The 20,115-nt window shown below is 49.0% G+C and overlaps 1 protein-coding gene and 1 pseudogene across 3 annotated transcripts in view; one reads left to right on the forward strand and one right to left on the reverse strand.

Moving 5' to 3' along the window:
• LOC308591909 (protein-arginine deiminase type-2-like) overlaps window positions 1-20,115 on the reverse strand; it is a 153,215-nt gene that overhangs the window by 98,794 nt on the left and 34,306 nt on the right. The window lies entirely within an intron of this gene.
• Window positions 87-4,645, forward strand: LOC308591498 (annotated as a pseudogene). Its single transcript, XR_014013332.1, has 3 exons — window positions 87-991; window positions 2,774-3,058; window positions 3,796-4,645. The product of XR_014013332.1 is annotated as an uncharacterized misc_RNA (transcript).

Here is a 20,115-nt window from a genome sequence, read left to right on the forward strand (position 1 = left end):
CTGGCGCGTGGGAAGGACGTCACGACACGCCGTCTAAACCTGAGGCAACTTTTAAAATGAATTTTAGAAGCCTTCAAAAATAAGTTTTATCTTTTTCAAGAGCGCTGTCGCCTCAAATCTGACAGCGCTCTTGGAAAAGATAAGACTTATTTTTGAAGGCTCCGATAATTCATGCTTTTACATGAACGCTGAGTGGTGTCTCTATAACTTTATACATCTATGGTGAACACTACGTCGGGTGCGTCTTAAACGTGTGAGCTTGGAAATAGCAACAATGACTCTACTATCCCGTAGCTCTACAAGGGACTCTCAGCCAATGGCCGCTTCCGAATGTCCCCCGGAAGTTGCGAACAAACGTTTTTACGCCCCTCTTCCATCTCTGTGGCTTTTTAGGGCCGGTATATATAAAAGGACGCTGTTGCCATTAGTGACGGAGATCTCGCGATAGTCTGAGAAGGGGAAATCCCGCTCGACGCCCGCGCCAGTAACCAATATGGCGGCCTTCATGAGGGGAGCGCGAGCCCCCTTCTTGCTGCTCAGGCCGGCCTTGGGCAGCGCGGCCGGGCGGCGAGGGGTCCGCGCGCTGAAGAGGAGCCCCGTCCGCGTGCTGCCCTCCGTCGCGGAGACGCGGGAGGAGCAGCGACGGGTCGTCCCCGGCCCTTCGAAGAAGCCTCGGGACCAGGCCGGCTGGGAGAACAAGGCCCCAAAGGCAGCGGCCGCGAAGGAAGAGAAGAAGGTGCCGGAACGCAAAGAAGCGGAACTTTGCTTCCAGAAGGCGCAATCCGGAGACAAGAGACTTAGGCAAGGCCACGCGTGCGCGCAAGGCATTCTGGGGGTTGTTGTTGGGCACGGGCGGAGGCCGGGAAGCGACGAATGGGAAAGGGACTACAACTCCCAAGAACCACCAGGGCAGGCGAGAAAGGCTGCGCGCAAGGGCCTCTGGGAGTTGCAGTTCTGGGTGGATGGGAGCCAGAGAAGGATGGAAATGTTTGTTTGTTGTATTTAAACCCCACCCTTCCACCAAGGAGCAGGGTTCTTTCCCCATTTTATTCCCACACGAACCCTGTGAGGTTGATTAGGCTGGGAGAGCATGACTGCTTCATGGCTGAGATGATTTGAACTCTGGTCTGCCAGTGCCTAACCCAACATTCCAGCCGCTGCAGCACACTGGTTTCCTATAATAATAATATTAAAAATTAATAAGAAGCGTTTTTAAACTACTTGGAAAAAAGTGCCAACTGTATATTAAAAGATTAGGCAGTCTTCTCTGTCTGCTGATTCACAGTCTTGAGTATTTGCAGCGTGAAAGGAAAAACAGAAGTGTTGTCGTCATTTAGACGTTTAGTCGTGTCCGACTCTTCATGACCCCATGGACCAGAGCATGCCAGGCACTCCTGTCTTCCACTGCCTCCCGTAGTTTGGTCAAACTCATGCTGGTACAGTGGTGCCTCGCAAGACGAAAATAATCCGTTCTGCGAGTCTCTTCGTCTAGTGGTTTTTTCGTCTTGCGAAGCAACCCTATTAGCGGATTAGCGCTATTAGCGGTTTAGCGGATTAGCGGCTATTAAAGGCTTAGCGGCTAAAAGGCTATTAGCGGCTTAGAAAAAGGGGGGGGGGGCGGAAAAAAAATCGGAACACTCACAAGACGTTTTCGTCTTGCGAAGCAAGCCCATAGGGAAATTCGTCTTGCGAAGCAGCTCAAAAACGGAAAACCCTTTCGTCTAGCGGGTTTTCCGTCTTGCAAGGCATTCGTCTTGCGGGGCACCACTGTAGCTTTAAGAACACTGTCCCACCATCTCGTCCTCTGTCGTCCCCTTCTCCTTGTGCCCTCCATCTTTCCCAACATCAGGGTCTTTTCCAGGGAGTCTTCTCTTCTCATGAGGTGGCCAAAGTATTGGAGCCTCAGCTTCAGGATCTGTCCTTCCAGTGAGCACTCAGGGCTGATTTCCTTAAGAATGGAGAGGTTTGATCTCCTTGCAGTCCATGAGACTCTCAAGAGTCTCCTCCAGCAGCAGAATTCAAAAGCATCAATTCTTTGGCGATCAGCCTTCTTTATGGTCCAGCTCTCACTTCCATACATCCCAGTAGTGATGTATGGAAGTGAGAGCTGGATCATAAAGAAGGCTGATCGCCAAAGAATTGATGCTTTTGAATTATGGTGCTGGAGGAGAAGGGAAGGGTAGGGTAGAGGAAAGCCAACGAGCTGGGTTATTTGCCCCCTTGCAATGATGCTCTCTGGCAAGCAAGGCAGTGCAACTTCCCAATGTCCCTAAGTCCACATGGCTTTCATTTAGTCAGTCTTCCATGTGGCTCTGGAAGCAGGGTACGTTTTCCTTCCCTCCCTCACCATAGATACACATCCTCTCTAGTTTTTTGTGTGGTTTTTTTTGGCAGAAAAAGGCTGCAGAAGGATGTGATGGAGATTGGATGGGTTGATACAGAAAGCTGCCTTATAGCAAGTCAGAGCAACCTGTCCATCTAGCTCAGAATTGTCTACACTGCCCAGCAGTGACTTTCCATGACTTCAGGAAGGCAACACTCCCAGGAGATGCCAGGGATTGAACCTGGGGCCTTGTGAATGAAACACTGAGGCTGTACCGTGGAGCTACAACCATTCTCCTGGTATTGGGGGGCTTGTTGTAAATGGAAACAGTTGTGCACATTTTGGATTTGTTTCTGTTGGAAGAACCACCTCTGGTTGAGCAGCCTGATGTGCTCTATTGCTTTTGGTGGTTGTTATTATTTTGGGCTACAGATAACATTTGTCAACTAGCCTGGGGAAGAAAAGTTTGTGGGCTTGATGGATCTGTTTCTCTGCAGCAAAGTGGTGACACTTGCCAAGTCCAGGTCGTTTCGCGAGAGACATGGGAAGATCCTGCTGGAGGGCAGGCGACTCATCGCCGACGCGCTGGCAGCTGGCGCCGTTCCCCAGACACTCTTCTTCAGTGCCATAGAGCATTTGAAGGAGCTGCCAGTGGACAAGCTGAAAGGCGTCAGCCTTGTTAAGGTGAAGACCTCAAGACCTGGTCTGATGTCATCACATCTCAGGGTGTGATTGGTAAGTTCATCAGGAACGTAGGGAGGCTGCCTTATACACAGGCAGGCCATTGGTCCCTCTGAGCTCAGTAACATTCACACTGGCTGGCAGCAGCTCTGCAGGGTCTCAGACAAGAGGATATTCCCAGCCCAAGCTGGAAGTGCTGGAAATTAAACCAGGGAGAGGCTGATACAGTGGTACCTTGGGTTACATACGCTTCAGATTACAGACGCTTCAGGTTACAGACTCTGCTAACCCAGAAATAGTACCTTGGGTTAAGAACTTTGCTTCAGGATGAGAACAGAAATCATGCTCCAGCGGTGCAGCAGCAGTGGGAGGCCCCATTAGCTGAAGTGGTGCTTCAGGTTAAGAATAGTTTCAGGTTAAGAACGGACCTCTGGAACGAATTAAATACATAACCAGAGGTACCACTGTACTTTGTCTCGGAGTCACAGCTCTTTTCCTGAAATTAAAACAAGATTCTAGTCCTTATGAGGGGCTGGTTTAAAGAGGAACATGGGAAGCTGCCTTATACTGAGTCAGACTGTATTGACCCATCTAGCTCAGTAGTGTCTACACTGACTGGAAGTGGCACTCCAGAATTTCAGGCACTCATGGGGTGTGTGAAGCAGGGCCAGTAGGGGGTGTGGCCTGGGGAGAGGCTTTGGGAGGGTCTCGAGGGGCCCATTTGAGGCTGTGGCTCTGAGGAGCCTCCACCCTTGTACTAAAGGAATCTTCCCTGACTGCATTTCCTCCAGGAATCTTCTCCAGACCAGACCACACCAAAATGGCATACCCAGAAGTCCAGCGAGAACATGCGCTGCCCCTCTCTCTGATCTGTGACAACATCCGTGACCCAGGGAACATGGGCACCCTCCTGAGATCAGCAGCTGGAGCAGGCTGCAGCAGGGTGCTGCTTCTTAAAGGTGGGGAGCATCACTCTATGGATAGATCAGAGCTGGGTTCCAATTTCGCTTCTGCTCCTTGGGGCAGGACCTGTTTGGGGTCTTCCCAGAGGCAGCTGGTTGGTCCCACAAGAGGCAGTGACTGCCTCCAACCTGGACAGCTTTAAGAGAGAGTGAGGCAGAAACTGCAACATGCCATTGAATAACAGTTGCTGGAAATTGCAGGTGGGGAGAGGGCTCAGAAATATTACCTGTTCCTGCTCTCAGGCTTCTTTCTCTACATTCTGTGGCCTGATGGGAATTAATTGTCCCAAACCTGAAGGCATCAGGCTGGGAAAGGTTTATATAGAATAGAACCTGACGGGTTTGGGGCGGTTTGGCTCCAAGGAAATAAGACTGATGAGTAACTGAGTTTTCTTCATCAACATGCCTGTTGCCATTAACCCTTTAGCAAAGCAGCTTTTGTTATGACACATTTCCAAACCTATGGCTGTAAGATATGGAGGGCCTCTCCAAAGCTGACCTGACTCAAGGACTTGATAAGGCTTCAGATATGCAAAAGGGGCAGGCTTTGCTTCTGGAAAGCTTCCTTTTAATCTTTTAAAGAGATCTGTGGAATTGGGATTGCGACCGCTTTCATCAAATGAGAATCCTCCCCCCCCCCCCGCCTCCCCAAAGGAAGTTTACTTTTCTATTCATATTTTTGAAGCATTTGTTACAATTAAAAAACAGCAACACATGCCTTTGGAATCTCAATGTCACAACATAAAAGGAAAAAGGGATGGGGAGGGTAGAGGGGGAAAAAATCAGAGTTCTTTTAGGGCCAACTGAACCTGAGTCAGTGTCTTAGCAAACCCTAGTGGTCCAGTTTCTTGCTGGCAGCTGCTGAGTCGTTTCCCTGCAGCTGTTCCCCCTGCTGAACTGCTCCCCTTACTGTTGCTGAGGCTGCAGTGTGCTTCTGGATCCTCTGGGGACACTCTTTGGCCATGTGCTGTGCACTGTCGCAGATGTAACACTTCCTGCTCCCTCTAGGAGCCTTCGTCTTGACTGCTCCTGGTGTTTGGGCTCTGGTCGCTGTCTGAGCCCTAGCACCACCTATCTCCATCGGCTCTTCTCCCCCCCCCCCAGTGGAGGCGTGGATTGCGTGCGCCCTGTCTCTCTGGGTAGGAAGGGAGTTGTTCTGGCTGGTGTGCGTGCCATACGTCCCTCATCCCTGCTCCAAGGGCGTTCTTCCAGGCGCACCCCTATCGCCAGCGCTCTCTGGACGACTTCTGTGGTGCTGTTAGGTCTCTCCCCCCTTGCCAGCTCATCTTTCACGGCCCCATTTAGCCCCTCCCAGAACAGATCCCTTACGGCAGCGGAGTCCTTCTCCCAGCCCAGCACATTTACTAACGCAAAAAAGCGGGAGTGATATTGTCTCACCGTGGCTCTGCCCTGCTTCAGCCCATGCATTTTCCTCCTGGCCACATCCACATCTACCGATTTAAAACAAGCGTCCATAGCCTTGATAAATGCTGTTGAATCTTGGAGGGCGGGATCATTTTCGCGCCATAAATTGCGCAGCCACGATTTAGCTTCCCCATGCAGATGAGTTATTATGAACCCTACTTTCTCCTCCTCATCTCTAAAGTCTTTCCGAAGCAAATTGAGCGCGAAAACTATGTCTGCTCTGAAGTTAGGATACTGCTGCAGGTTCCCGTCGAAGTGGGCTACGATGCTGCCCCCCCCTCTTCCTGATGCCAACTCCCTCCAGCTTGGGTCCTGGAGCCCCTCCTTGCCCAAACGTTCCCACCTGGTTTGCAGATCTCGGCAGAGCGCTTCTGCTTCCTCTTCTCTCTTTCTGGATGCTGCTACTTCTGCGTAAAGCCTCGTGACTGCTTCTTGCAGTTCTGTCACCTTCTCCTCTGTAGTCATCTTTGCCTATCTTTGAGAGCTCGTAAAAAAAAAATTAGAGACGGAGCTTACTGTCAGAGCTGCCCTAGGTCCCAGCTCACAAAGGACCAACGCCAGTTCGTTGTTATATACAAAAGTCTTTATTGAAGTTCAGTTTCGCTTCCACAGCCACAGCGTGCAGCTCTACGTCTGAAACTCTAGACCGCCGAAGCTCCGTCTGAATCTCCTCCCCCCAGACACCAGTTTAAGACTCTAGCCTTGCTCCACCTCTTCCTTTGCTCTTTCCTTCTCTGGCTCCGCCTGTCAGCTGGGGTCTCGCCCTTCCTAGACTCTTCTGACGCTGAGTCCCCTGAGTCTTCCCCCTGCCTCCGGCGGGCTTTAGGATCTGGTTCCCAATCCGGGTTTTCTGCTGTCCCACGCGCCTGTACATTTGAACTTGGCGCGCGCGCCCAGCCGGCAACCTTCCTCCTGACCGTTACACTGCTCCTGTCACTGCTTCCCCCTTCGGGGAGGCTAGCTGGACCTGACTTCCCCTCCGTTCCCCCACTCTCCGATAGAGGCGTGGTCAGCCCTGACTCATCTCCTTTCCCTGCTGGAGGAGACGCTGGCCCTGACACATGGGACTCTTCCCCCCCACTGCGCTCTGGTGGGGAAGCTGGTCCTGATCTCCCGCTGCTGCTTTGGGAGTCCCCGCTGGCCCCTTGTTTCTGGTGTGTCTCCCCTGGGACCCCCCTTGCCCTGACCATCGGCGCCTCCTTCTGGGAATCTTCTGATTCGCTGGAGAAGCTCATGGAATCTCTCGGGCCACTGTCATACTCCCCTACGCTGCCCTCAGATTCTTCCCCTTCGCTCTCCATTTCCTCTTTCCCCTGTACCTCTGTTCCTGAGCCCCTGACATTCCAGCTGAACTATTTAAAATTTTAAAAGATGATGCTGTTAAGGTGCTACACTCAATATGCTAGCAAATTTGGAAAACTCAGCAGTGGCCAGAGGATTGGAGAAGATCAGTCTACATCCCAATCCCAAAGAAGGGCAGTGCCAAAGAATGCTCCAACTAATGCACAGTTGCACTCATTTCACACGCTAGCAAGGTTATGCTTAAAATTCTACAAGGCAGCTTAAGCAGTATGTGGAACGAGAACTCCCAGAAGTGCAAGCTGGATTTCGAAGGGGCAGAGGAACCAGAGACCAAATTGCAAACATGCGCTGGATTATGGAGAAAGCTAGAGAGTTCCAGAAAGACATCTACTTCTGCTTCATTGACTATGCAAAAGCCTTTGACTGTGTCAACCACAGCAAACTATGGCAAGTTCTTAAAGAAATGGGAGTGCCTGATCACCTCACCTGTCTCCTGAGAAATCTCTATGTGGGACAAGAAGCTACAGTTAGAACTGGATATGGAACAACTGATTGGTTCAAAATTGGGAAAGGAGTACGGCAAGGCTGTATATTGTCTCCCTGCTTATTTAACTTATATGCAGAATTCATCATGCGAAAGGCTGGGCTGAAAGAATCCCAAGCCGGAATTAAGATTGCCGGAAGAAATATCAACAACCTCAGATATGCAGATGACACAATCTTGATGGCAGAAAGTGAGGAGGAATTAAAGAACCTTTTAATGAGGGTGAAAGAGGAGAGCGCAAAATATGGTCTGAAGCTCAACATCAAAAAAACGAAGATCATGGCCACTGGGCCCATCACCTCCTGGCAAATAGAAGGGGAAGAAATGGAGGCAGTGAGAGATTTTACTTTCTTGGGCTCCGTGATCACTGAAGATGGTGACAGCAGTCACGAAATTAAAAGACGCCTGCTCCTTGGGAGAAAGGCGATGGCAAACCTAGACAGCATCTTAAAAAGCAGAGACATCACCTTGCCAACAAAGGTCCGTATAGTTAAAGCCATGGTTTTCCCAGTAGTGATGTATGGAAGTGAGAGCTGGACCATAAAGAAGGCTGATCACCGAAGAATTGATGGTTTTGAATTATGGTGCTGGAGGAGACTCTTTGTTGGATTTGGAACTTAACAGGTTAAGTTGTTCCCATGATGCCACACCATTCTGACGTCAGTTTTCGAAGCTGGGAGGAGATTGGGAGGAGTTTGTTCGTTCTCACTCTATGCTGTGAGGGGAAAGGAGCAGCGCTGTAATGGCTGCAAGCAGTCCTGGTTTTTCCGGAGATTTGTTGGAATAAATGGCTGTAAATAGACAAACCTGTACTGTGTGTGTTTGTCTGGAAGCTAAGCCAAGCTACGTGACAGTTTTACACCGCTGTGTGAAACTCTGCTGAGACGTGACTGAGAGCTGCGCAGCGGAAGTGTGCCGGGCGGCCATAAAGAGCTAATTGAGGATCGCAAATCAATTAGCGGGAGTCACGTCTGACCAACAAAGTCCAAGAGGTTATGGGTAACCTTAATCACCGATCGTAAAGCTGTCACTGAAGATACTGCCGAAAGCTTTGATCTGCGGTCTAGAGCAGAGAAGCACGGCAGGGGGCAGAGGCCGGAATCTGAAGCAAGCTAGCTGAAAGACGCTGTGCTGAATGCTGTGGAGCCAAGTGCGGAGAGCAGCAGGGAATCGTTTCTCCATGGACAGGAGCCAGGGGAGCTGGTGATTTTGTGAGTACAGCTTGGGGCCCCTTGGGAGAACGGGAGAACATGGCAGATGGCCAGGAGGTGTTTCAAGCTCCGTTTGAACAGCTTGAGGAACTCACCGCCCAAGCGTGGAATACCTGGGCAAGAAGGGTGAGAGCGTGGTTTTTAGCCACGGAAATTTGGGACATATCCCAGAGGGAACCAGTGCAGCTGGTGGACAGAGATGCAGGAAAGCTGGAGTCTGTTTCTCTGGAGGAGAAAATGCAGAGAGAGAAAGCTGTGAGAGCTGAGATCTGCATGTTGAAGGCAGGTGTTCATGCTAATTTACAACATCACCTGGGAAGCGTTGAATCTGCGTGTTAGGCCTGGAGAGTGCTGAAACGTCTGTGTGAAGACTCAGCAGAGGGCCAAGGGCAGATGGAAGCTGAAAGCCTAGAGATGGCTGGAGCCCCTGTTCCTGATGATTTAGCCTCAAGGAGTGCTAGTGAGCAAATCAGGGGGGGCGGATCTGGCAAGGAGTGCTCCACCGGGAAAAAGGGGGGGGCCAAGCCAGATGAGAGCTTTGTTCAGGCTTTTTCCACTCGTCGGTGCTACGTGTGTGGATCCAACAGTCATTTCAAAAGAGACTGCCCACAGAGAGCGAGAGCAGCTGCACAGGAAGGCTTCAAGGACACCTCTCATGGGAACCAGTCGGGTTTCCATGGCAACCGGTCTGGAAAAACAACCAGGCGTGGGACTGAGGCTGGTGGACGTGCCAGGTGCCAGGAAGAGACGTATCAACTCACGGCCAGTCTTGCTTTGTTTGAGCAAGGCCGTGGGACAGGCTCAGAGCTTTGTTTTGTCATTGACTCTGAAGCTAACTGCAATTTGATTCCAGAGACCCCTGCTGTCGAGATGTGGAATTGCAAGGCAATTCCTGCTGGGAAGACTGTTCTCTTTGCAAATGGACAGAAAAGAAATGTGACTAATGCTGTAAATGTGCATTTTTCTATTTTACAGGAGACGTTGGAGTGTTGTACCGTTCCAGGGATGCACCACTGTCTTTTATCTGTGCCTTATTTACTGAAAAAGGGATTTAAGGTTTGTTTTCAGGATGATGTGTGCACAATCTCCAAAGGAGGGAGGATGCTTGCCAAGGTTAAAAAGGGGCAGAATGATCTCTTCATTCTTAAATCATCTCTGGAGGGTGAGGGAAAGGTTGGGAAAGCACAGGCTCTACGTGCTGAAATCAAAGGTCATGAGTCATGTGTCCATGCTTGGCATGCACGAACAGCTCATGGTTCTCTAGAAGCACTACAGGTGCTGCCGGAGGTTTCTAAAGGTTGTCACATTGCAGAATGTGGATTTACTGTGAAATGTGAAACGTCTGACCAACAAAGTCCAAGACTCTTGAGAGTCCCATGGACTGCAAGAAGATCAAACGTATCCATTCTTAAGGAAATCAGCCCTGAGTGCTCAATGGAAGGACAGATCCTGAAGCTGAGGCTCCAATACTTTGGCCACCTCATGAGAAGCTAAGACTCTCTGGAAAAGACCCTGATGTTGGGAAAGATGGAGGGCACAAGAAGAAGGGGACGACACCATGGAGAGCGCTGACTTTTTTCCTTGAACATTTGGACTGAAAAAGAAATAACCCGTGAGTAGTACGGAATTTGGATATAAAAAATCTCTTTTTTCTTGAATTTGGAACGATCGGGGGAGTGCTAAAAGCAAGTCCGCCCCCCCTTCCTGCAGATATTTAAAGCAAGAATTGGATAACTAAGGTGGAGAGACCATCTCTCTCTTTGTGAGATAAAAGTTATTAATTTCACGATTGGCATTAGAAGTTTTGTGCTGGAGGATGAGAACTGAATTTTAGAAGTTGATGTGGAACCCCCCCCCCCCCGGATCCGGGAGCGATCCATGAGCGAGCCTGTTGAGGAGACACAAGGAGTTTGACAGCTGTCAAAGGAGCTGTCAAACGAGCTTTCAAAGTGAGAAAAATTTGTTATTTACTATCTTTGAGGACTAGATGAGTTACATTTGATCTTAAGTTGTTGGAAACAAAGAAGAAATAAATAAATAAAGTTACTGATTGTTGGAGAAGGACTACTAAGTAACCAGAATCCCTCTAGGGAGGATTCTGAAACATTACAATGGCTGCAGATGGAAAATTACAGGCCGAGTTAGAAAAAATGTTTCTCCTCGTGGGAACGTTACAAGACCAGAGCACAGCTATGGCTACAAAGCTTGCGACCTTGAATCTTAAAGTAAATAATCCTGTTGACTATGTTAAGGACTTGACAAAAAATAACTCTGCAGCTGAATTAGAAGAGATTTTTTCAGAACTAGAGGAGAGAGAAGGAGGAGCGGAAATATTGCTGGTGGAAAGGGCCAACCAGAAGCCTACAATTGTGGAATATAAAGAAAACAAGGAAATTCTGGATTACAAAGAAAACAAGATTTGGATTATGGGAATTTGGACTGAAATTAAGAATGTAGTAGGGAGTGATCCCTTTATGGGGGGATCGGAAGAATTACGGATTGCAAATTTGTCCAAGATGAAAGGGGAAGCCTTTGGGACACTTGGAACATTTGGACTTAAAGGAACCAAGAAATATGATTGGGGCTCCGTTTTGGATTATGGAGGACTGGCTGGAAGAAACTTGGACTTTATTGGGATAGAGCTCCTTCGAGACCTGATGACCAAGGACTATCAACAAAACCGGCGGAGAGGGACTGACGGAGATTTGAAGGCCTCGGACGTGAGAAATCCAGGCTAAGAACTGATATCGTGGATACCTTCTGTTCTGGGGGATCGAAACCGGGAAAGGGGGGGGTGAGAGCTTTTGAATCCGAAAGGAGGATAATTTTATGATTCTTAAGTTTAGGTAGTGTGTTTAGTAACTAATACTTAAAATTGGGAAATTTGTGGAAGAGAATTTAGGTCGACCTTAGAAAAGGATGTAAAGATTATAATTGATGTATAAGTTAAAACTGGTTAATTAAAAAGAACTAACTTAAAAAAAAATGATTACAATAATATTGTGAAGATGAGAGTAAGAACTTGCTGAGCCAACTATTGGAATTAGGATGTATGAAGGGGTGGTGCGGGGAAGTCAGAGAATGTGGTTAAGAAAGTAAGAATTTGAAATTATACATGTTTGTCTTTGTCTTTGTGTGTTTGTGATGTCAATATAAAATGTGAAAACCCAATAAAAAATTAAAAACAAACAAACAAGAAGAAGGGGATGACAGAGGATGAGATGGTTGGACAGTGTTCTCGAAGCTACCAGCATGAGTCTGACCAAACTGCGGGAGGCAGTGGAAGACAGGAGTGCCTGGCGTGCTCTGGTCCATGGGGTCACGAAGAGTCGGACACGACTAAACGACTAAACAACAAACAACAACAATAATTACAACAGAAAATAAATGGTAAGTAAATTGAACAACGTCAAATGTTGCGTAAAAAACTAAAACAAAGGAAATAAGCCCCAATTTGCTAAAGAGAAGAAAGGTGTGTTTCTAAAGTCAAAACAGGAAAATGAGGACTTGCATCCATGTTACCTGACCATATGGCTTCTGAAAGATGCAGGCAATGTTTTTTTTTCAAAGGTCTGATTTCTTTATAAGGTATATTTAAATCAGCCCTTAATTCAGAACCATGAGGACTAGAATCTTGCTCTGTTTTAAGAGAAAAGCTGTAGCTCCATGCATGCAGAATGCCCCAAATTCAATCTCCAGGTAGGGCTAGGAGAGACCATCTGTCCAAAAGCCCTGGAGACCTGCTGCCAGTCAGTGTGGAAAATATTGAGCGAGATGGAGCCAGGGTGTGACCAGGTATAGGGCAGCTTCCTCCGTTCCTCCTCAAATCAGCCCTTTATCCAGAACAGTGAGGACTAGAGGCTTGCTTCATTTTTAACAAAAAAGGACCACAGCTCAGTGCTAGAGTAGCTGCTCGGCTTACAGAAGGTCCCAGGTTCAATCCCTAGTGGCATTTCCAGGTGGGCTGGGAAACCCTAGAGAGCCTTTGCTGCCGGTCAGTGTAGACAATTCTGGGCTTTCTGCGCTCTGATGTCCTAAGGGAGGAGCCTAGCTGAGTGGTTAAAGAACCAGCATTGCACGCACAGTTCAAGAACTATGAGGACTAGACTCTTAAATTATTTTTAGGTGAGGGACTGTAGCTCAGTGGCAGAGCCCCTGCTTGGCATGCAGAAGGTCCCAGGCTCAGCCTCCAAGGACTGGAGTTGCCTCCTGCCTTAAACCCTGGAGAGCCATTGCTGCCAGTCAGAGTTGACAATACTGTACTGAGCTAGAGGAACCCATGGCCTGAAGCAGACTTGTTTATCATGGAAACAGGAAGCTGGCCCTGCCTGCAGTATGTGTGCCTGGGCAGGTAGAATTCTGGGCTCACGCCTGGAGTATAAAGGTGAGTCAAACATCAATATCCTCTTCCCCAGATTGGCGAAACCACCTGCAGTTTGGCGCTGGCTCCACTAGAGGTTGCCAGCTCACCACCTCCAGCCCCTGAAAACAGAACAGAGTTAGGACCATAGAACTGCATAGTGGGAACGGGATCCAAGGGTCATCTAGTTTAACCCCCTGCCACTTTGCAGTTCCGGAGGAAGGTGTCCTGGGCCATTTTCTTTGCGGCCCGGACAGGAGATGTTTGCTGGTCTGAGCACCGTAGCCCATATGAGGCAGGAGGACCTTCCTGGATGTCTCAGCAGCGCCAACAGTCCTGGAATAAGCAAATGATTTAGGTGTGCTGCACAGCACGTGCAAAGTGCCTTTCTCTCAATGCTGAGTAATTGGGGTCTGCACACCAACGCACACACCCTACCTAGGATTAAGAGACAGGGCTTCCGAATAACAAATGCGTGCTGCAGAGCAGGTGCAGAGCGCATTTCAGTACTGAGTAACCAGAGTCCATACACAAACACACATAAATCCCTAGGATTAAGAGACAGGGCTTTCGAATAACAAAGGCATGCTGCAGAGCATGTGCACAGCACCTTCCAGTACTGAGTAACCAGAATCCATACACAAACACATAAATCCCTAGGAATAAGAGACGGGGCTTCCACATAATAACAATGTGCTGTGGAGCATGTGCGAAGTACCTTTCTCTCATCCTTTTTCTCTCAATGCAAAAATTGACAGGAGTTGAAGGATTTGTACGTGAAAAGAACCATTGGGAGAGGTTTCTCCAAGATAGTAACTTCTGCAGAGGAAATATTTGGGGTCATTAAGAGTCAAGGATTGCCCTCCGGTACAAATTCAGATTGTTTACATACTAATGTATGCAGTGCTTTTTTTCCTTAAAAAAAAAGTTTAGGGGTACTCTCATTTTGACTGCTGAGACAGACTTCTGAGGAATCAGACCAGGGGATGGCTGCAATCCAAAACAAACACACACGCTTACACACGCACGCACAAAAAAGGAAAACGCTCTTTGGAGAGCTGAATCATCTCCTTGCCAGTAACCCACGCCAAGCAATAGCCTCTTCCCCTGTGAACGCCAAGCTCTCCCCATCTTTTTGCCGTTGGTGACAAGCTTCATTTCGTGGCACCCCTAACATACACACACCACAAAAATATGTGCACGCCCCCCCAAGAAATAGGAGGAGCCCTTGTTTGATCTTGCACCCGCAGATAACCCCAGAGCGTGCAGCAAGCTCCGCAAACGCCCAGCACAAGCAGCGCTGCGCTGGGAATGGGGTTTGCGGGTGAGGGTTTGGCTTCCTCAGATGATCAGAATGGGGTGGGACATTACACACTCCCCCCCACAAAAAACCACAGCCACCAACCTCATCCTTGCAGCCATTGGCAGCCCTTTTAGTTTCTTCTCCCGTTAGATTCAGAAAATGTTTAGGGGTACGCGTCCATGCACCCCCCCCAGAAAAAAGCACTGAATGTATGTGTGTTTCAGTGGCAAAATTCAGGGTGCTAAATTCTGAGGGGTCACAGCCAGATGTGCCCCCCTCCCCATCCCTGGGGCAAAGGCGGCAGAGTAGCCCAGGCTTACGGTGAGCAGGCATGGACTGAGGGAGGCAGACAAGGGGTGACCCCGGTGTGGCCCAGGGAAGTACAGGCAAGTGATGGTCTAGTCCCAGAATGGGGAACATCATGTTTGGCCTTCCAGATGGAGTTGGGCTGCCAACTCCCATCAGCTGGCCGAAGCAAAAGTCAGGGAAGAGGGTGGGAGTTGTTGTCCAGTAACATTTGGAGGTCTACAGGTCTGTGTCAGAGGGCAAGGAGCTCCCTGCAAGCCGTTCTGAATTATTTACCTCTCTGCACAAGGCAGGAATGGAACCTGTACTCTCTCTCAAGTGCCCGCTCTGTAACCCGAGGGATCACACCTCTCTCCCATCAAAAACCATCCATTAACAAATCCCTTGCAGAAACACCCAGAGGAGGGAAACAAAAGCACCCAACCAAACCAGTCCGGTTGTGAAATCGAGCCTTTCCCACACGCCCCTCGTCGGTTTTGTCATCAATTCCGCATGTCAAATTGGCGGGTTGTTCTACAAAGCCGGGATTATGTTCCTGACGGCCCCAGTCCTGGCACGTGGGCAAGTGCGCCCAGGTTGCCAGCCACACTTTGCCTCCCACGCTTGTGCTGTGTGTGGCTCCCCTATATCAAAGTTCAGAAGGTAGGCAGCCTGGGGGTCATTTTGGACGCATGGCTGTCCATGGAGGCGCAGGTTAATTCTGCGTCCAGGGCATCTGTGTATCAGCTCCATTTGGTACACCAGCTGAGACCCTACCTGCCCACGCACTGTCTCGCCACGGTCGTCCATGCTCTGGTTATCTCCCACTTGGACTACTGCAAAGCGCTCTACCTGGGGCTACCCTTGAAGGGGACTCGGAAAGTACAAACCATCCAGAATGCAGCAGATAGACAGGTGACTGGGAGTAGCTGCTGGGACCATATAACACTGACCCTAAAGCATGGGTAGGCAAACTAAGGCCCAAGGGGCCAGATCCAGCCCAATAACCTTCTAAATCCAGCCTGCAGATGGTCCGGGAATCAGCTCGTTTTTACATGAGTAGAATGTGTCCTTTTATTTAAAATGCATCTCTGGGTTATTTGTGGGGCACAGGAATTCATTCTCTCCCCCCTCCCCACAGAAAAAAAATATAGTCCGGCCCCCCACAAGGTCTGAGGGACAGTGGACCCCTGCTGAACAAGTTTGCTGACCTCTGCCCTAAAGGATCTACATTGGTTCCCAGTACATTTCTGAGCACAATTCAAAGTGTTGATGCTGACCTTTAAAGCCCTAAACGGCCTCGGCCCGGTGCAGTCATACCTTGGGTTGAAGTTGCTTCAGGTTGAGTGTTTTCGGGTTGCACTCCATGGTGACCCGGAAGTAACAGAATGCGTTACTTCCGGGTTTTGCCGCCCGCGCATGCGCAGACACTCAAAAAGACGTCATGTGCAGATGCGGCAATTTGTGACCCGGGCACTCGCAGATGCGGGTTGCGTTCGCTTCAGGATGCGAACGGGGCTCTGGAACGGATCCCATTCGTATCCAGAGGTACCACTGTATACCTGAAGGAGCGTCTCCACCCCCATCATTCAGCCTGGACACTGAGGTCCAGCTCTGAGAGTCTTCTGGTGGTTCCCTCACTGCAAGAAGTAAAATTACAGGGAACCAGGCAGAGGGCCTTCTTGATAGTAGTGTGTGCCCGGTGGAACACCCTCCCTTCAGATATCAAGGAAAGAAAGAACTATACAAATTTTGGAAGACATCCAAACGCAACCCTGTATGGGATTTTGTTGTTGTTATTTTTTTATATGTGTTGGACGCCAACCAGAGTGGCTGGGGCAACCCAGACAGAAGGGTGAGGTACAAATAATAAAATGATTATTAAGTAAGAGGATAAGCTGTATGCATGCCAAATAGATACTGGGGATTACCAAGAAAAGAAAAAAGGAATGTAGACTCCTCGGGGCAGAGACCTATCTTCCTGCTCTTATTCTATAATGCTCCAGATGCTGAATTGTGTTATATTGTTGCATACTTCACTGGTATTATTACTGATGACTAATAATGAGAAGCAGGGTGCACATACTCTAAATCAGGGGTTTCCATATGGTGGTTCATGAACCACCAGCAGCCTGTAGGCTTCATTCAGGCAGCTGTAAAAATACAATTAAAAGTCACACAGCATTTAGCAGAGCACATTGCAATTGCTACACCAGGCAGGGAAATCATTTAGTGGGTCTACCAAGATACTCCATGAATTTCTCTTATCCCCCTTTAAAGCCACCCAAGTTGGTGGCCACCCATGTGTGCTGTGGGAGGGAGTTCCACAGTTTAACACTGCGCTGCATGAAGGACTTTCTTTTATCCATCCTGAATCTTCCAACATTCAGCTTCATTGAATGTCAACAAATTCTAGTGTTATGGGAGAGGGAGGAAAAAATTCTCTGTCCATTTTCTCCAGGCTATGCCTAATCCATCAGAGAATCATAGAATTGTAGAATCGGAAGGGACCTTGGGAACATCTAGTCAAACCCCCTGCAATGCATGTCACCTCTTATTTTTCTCTGAACTAAAATATCCCAAATGTTGCAATATTTCTTCACGGGGAGCCACTCCATCCCCTTGATAATTGTGCAGACCCTCCAAGTGTCCCTATTTTCCAGGGACAGTCCGAGATTTACAGAAGCTGCCCCGGTTTCGGATTTGAACCTGAAATGTCCCACTTTCCCTTAGGACACCCCTATTTTCATCAGAGAAATATTGGAGGGTATGGAGTTATGCAACCCCATGAGCCAAGGAGATAAGTAACTGTACAACCTTTAGAAGACAACTGAAAGCAGTCTGGTATCAGGAAGTTTTTATTATGTGTTATTATGATTTATATATGTTGGAAGCCACCCAGAGTGGCTGGGGCAACCCAGCCAGAGGGGCAGGATATGAATAATAAAATTATTATTATTATTATCATGGAATAGGATGTCCCTGTTTTCATTGGGAAAATGTTGGAAGGTGTGGTTTTGGCTTCCCTTTTCTGAATGTAAGTGGGCAAAGTTGGACAATTTCATGGAGGATAAGTGTTTTAATGGCTACTAGCCAGGACTGCTCTTCTGCTCGGTTCCTGCTTATGAGTTTCTCATGCAGGGCACCTGTGAGAAGAGGATGCTGGCAGATCCTGCAGGGATGATCTGGCCTGATCCTGCAGGGCTTTTCTTAACTTCACAAGCAAAGGGACCCCTTCATGACCCTAAGCCACCAAGACCGGATTTGTGACATTCTTCCTGCTCTGCCCAGCAAAGACTGTTTGCTACCAGGAAAGGTGAAGTGTTTTACCAGAACTTTATACTACTAATAGTTTAAAGGGGGGAGGGGGGGACCTCTGAGTCAATGCAAGATTTCAGCATGCAAACCCAGGGCTTGTGCCAAAATAAATCATGCAGGACGACTCTGACAAACAGCATTAATCATAAGTTAATGCCCAGGTTTGGCTGAGGTTCCTTGGCACTGATCGTATATCTTGCCCCAGGATTTAAATGGAGAAAAAAGAAGACATGCCTCAGTTAATTATACATATTACAGAAAATAGCCTGGGAATGGATTGTTCTGATCATTCTAGAGGGTTCTGGTGGGGGAACCCTAAGGAATGCATGAAATCATAGAATTGTAAAGTTGGAAGGGACGACGAGGGTCATCTAGTTCAACCCGCTGCAATATTTTTGCCCATGAGACTCGAACCCAGGACCCTGTAATTAGGAGTCTCATGCTCTGCTAACGGAGCTATCTAAAGAATCACGTACAGAATTAGGCCATGGTCCATCCGGCTTAATATTGTCTCCGCTGACTGGCAGCAATGGCTCTTCGAGGTTTCCTGGGACTTGGGACCTTCTGCATGCCAAACAGGTGCTCTATCACTGAGTTACAGCCCTTTCCTTAAGACATAAGAAGATAGGGCGCTGTGTTATACCAAGCCAGGCTCTTTGGTCCAGCTGCACTGACTGACAGGGGCTCTCCAGGATTCTTGGAGACGCTCCAGGCTAGGGATTCAACCTCTCACCTTCTGATCTCCAATTTGACTGGGGAGCAAGAAGCGCCACAGGCTGAAGAATAAGAAGGAATATGGGGGTGAGGGAAAGAGAAAGAAAGAGGGCACTTTGGGATGTGGGGCAGATCTACATTTAAGGAAAATTCTGTGCACATTTAAAGCACATGATTTTACCCCCAATAATCCTGTTGTCGTCCCCGCCTCCCCGCAGAGCCACAATGCCCAGCACCCGTAGCAAACTACAGTTCCCAGGATTCTCTGGAGGAAGCCATGCCCTTTAAATGTGTATTTTAAATGTAGAGTGCGGATCTAGAGGTGATGCTTAACCATGTACGATTTCTTTTCGCCCAGCTATCCATTCTGGAGAGCTATATCTGCAGGACTGTCGCTGCAAAACCAAACGCTTCCCTTTTTAGAGGAGAGATTCCAAGGCGTTCAAGTGCAGAGGGGATATTCTCTCTCCCTCTCTCCCCACTGGCACCCAGTGGTCTTTCCTTGCTCTGCGTCCTTGTGCCAGAGGTATGTAGACACCCCAACACCATATGGCCAATGCAATCAGACTAATTAAATAAATCCTCCCACAAACAAGAACTTGCTGTTGCTTTCTCCTTTCATTGCCTGCAATTAGCTGGTGAGGCTTCGTAGGTCAGTCGGCAATTATGCACGCTGGCATACTAATTAATGCATGCAATTAGCAACCTAAGGAGGTGATTAAACTATCCTGGGCGGTGGTGCTGCATTTGGTTGTGGGCCTGATGAAAAGGAAGTGCAGTCCCTGCAAACGGGGGCCCCACTATTCTTCCCTTAACAACTTCTTCCATAGCAGCAATGGCCAGGTGGCTAGCTAGTCACAGACTGTCGTTTTTGCCATGGACTGCAAGAAGATCAAACCTATCCATTCTGAAGGAAATCAGCCCTGAGTGCTCACTGGAAGGACAGATCCTGAAGCTGAGGCTCCACTACTTTGGCCACCTCATGAGAAGAGAAAACTCCCTGGAAAAGACCCTGATGTTGGGAAAGATGAGGGCAGAAGGAGAAGGGGACGACAGAGGACGAGATGGTTGGACAGTGTTCTCGAAGCTACCAGCATGAGTTTGACCAAACTGCGGGAGGCAGTGGAAGACAGGAGTGCCTGGCGTGCAGTGGCGTAGCGTGGGGGGTGCAGGGGGGGCCGGCCACACCAGGCGCAACATCTGGGGGGCGCTCGCTCCCACTCGCAGCTCTCTGCCCCTACCTGGCTCACTCACTCTCTCTCACTGCAGTGCTGGCTGTGCGAATCCAATCCGAGCCGCTGGGTCGCCGCCCACTGTGGAGGGGGTGGGTGCCAGGCGTGCGGTGCGGAGAGAGAGCGAGGGACTATCTGGGGGAGGGACAGTGCAGCGGCCGCCCAGCGCAGCGCTGAGCGCGGGAGAGAACCACACCAGACCAGACCAGGCAGCAGCAAGAAGAAGCTGGCAGCAGCGGCAGGTTAGGGGTTAGGGGGCGCAAATTACTTGCCTTGCCCCGGGTGCTGACAACCCACGCTACGCCGCTGCTGGCATGCTCTGGTTGATAGGGTCACAAAGGGTAGGACATGACTAAATGACTAAACAACAACAACAACAACAACAACAACAACAACAACAACAACAACAACAACAACAAAACATCCTAGGCTTCTGAAAGGACCTTGCGGGCCAT

Source organism: Podarcis bocagei, assembly GCF_964188305.1.
Source record: "Podarcis bocagei genome assembly, chromosome: 7".
Lineage (NCBI taxonomy): Eukaryota > Metazoa > Chordata > Lepidosauria > Squamata > Lacertidae > Podarcis > Podarcis bocagei.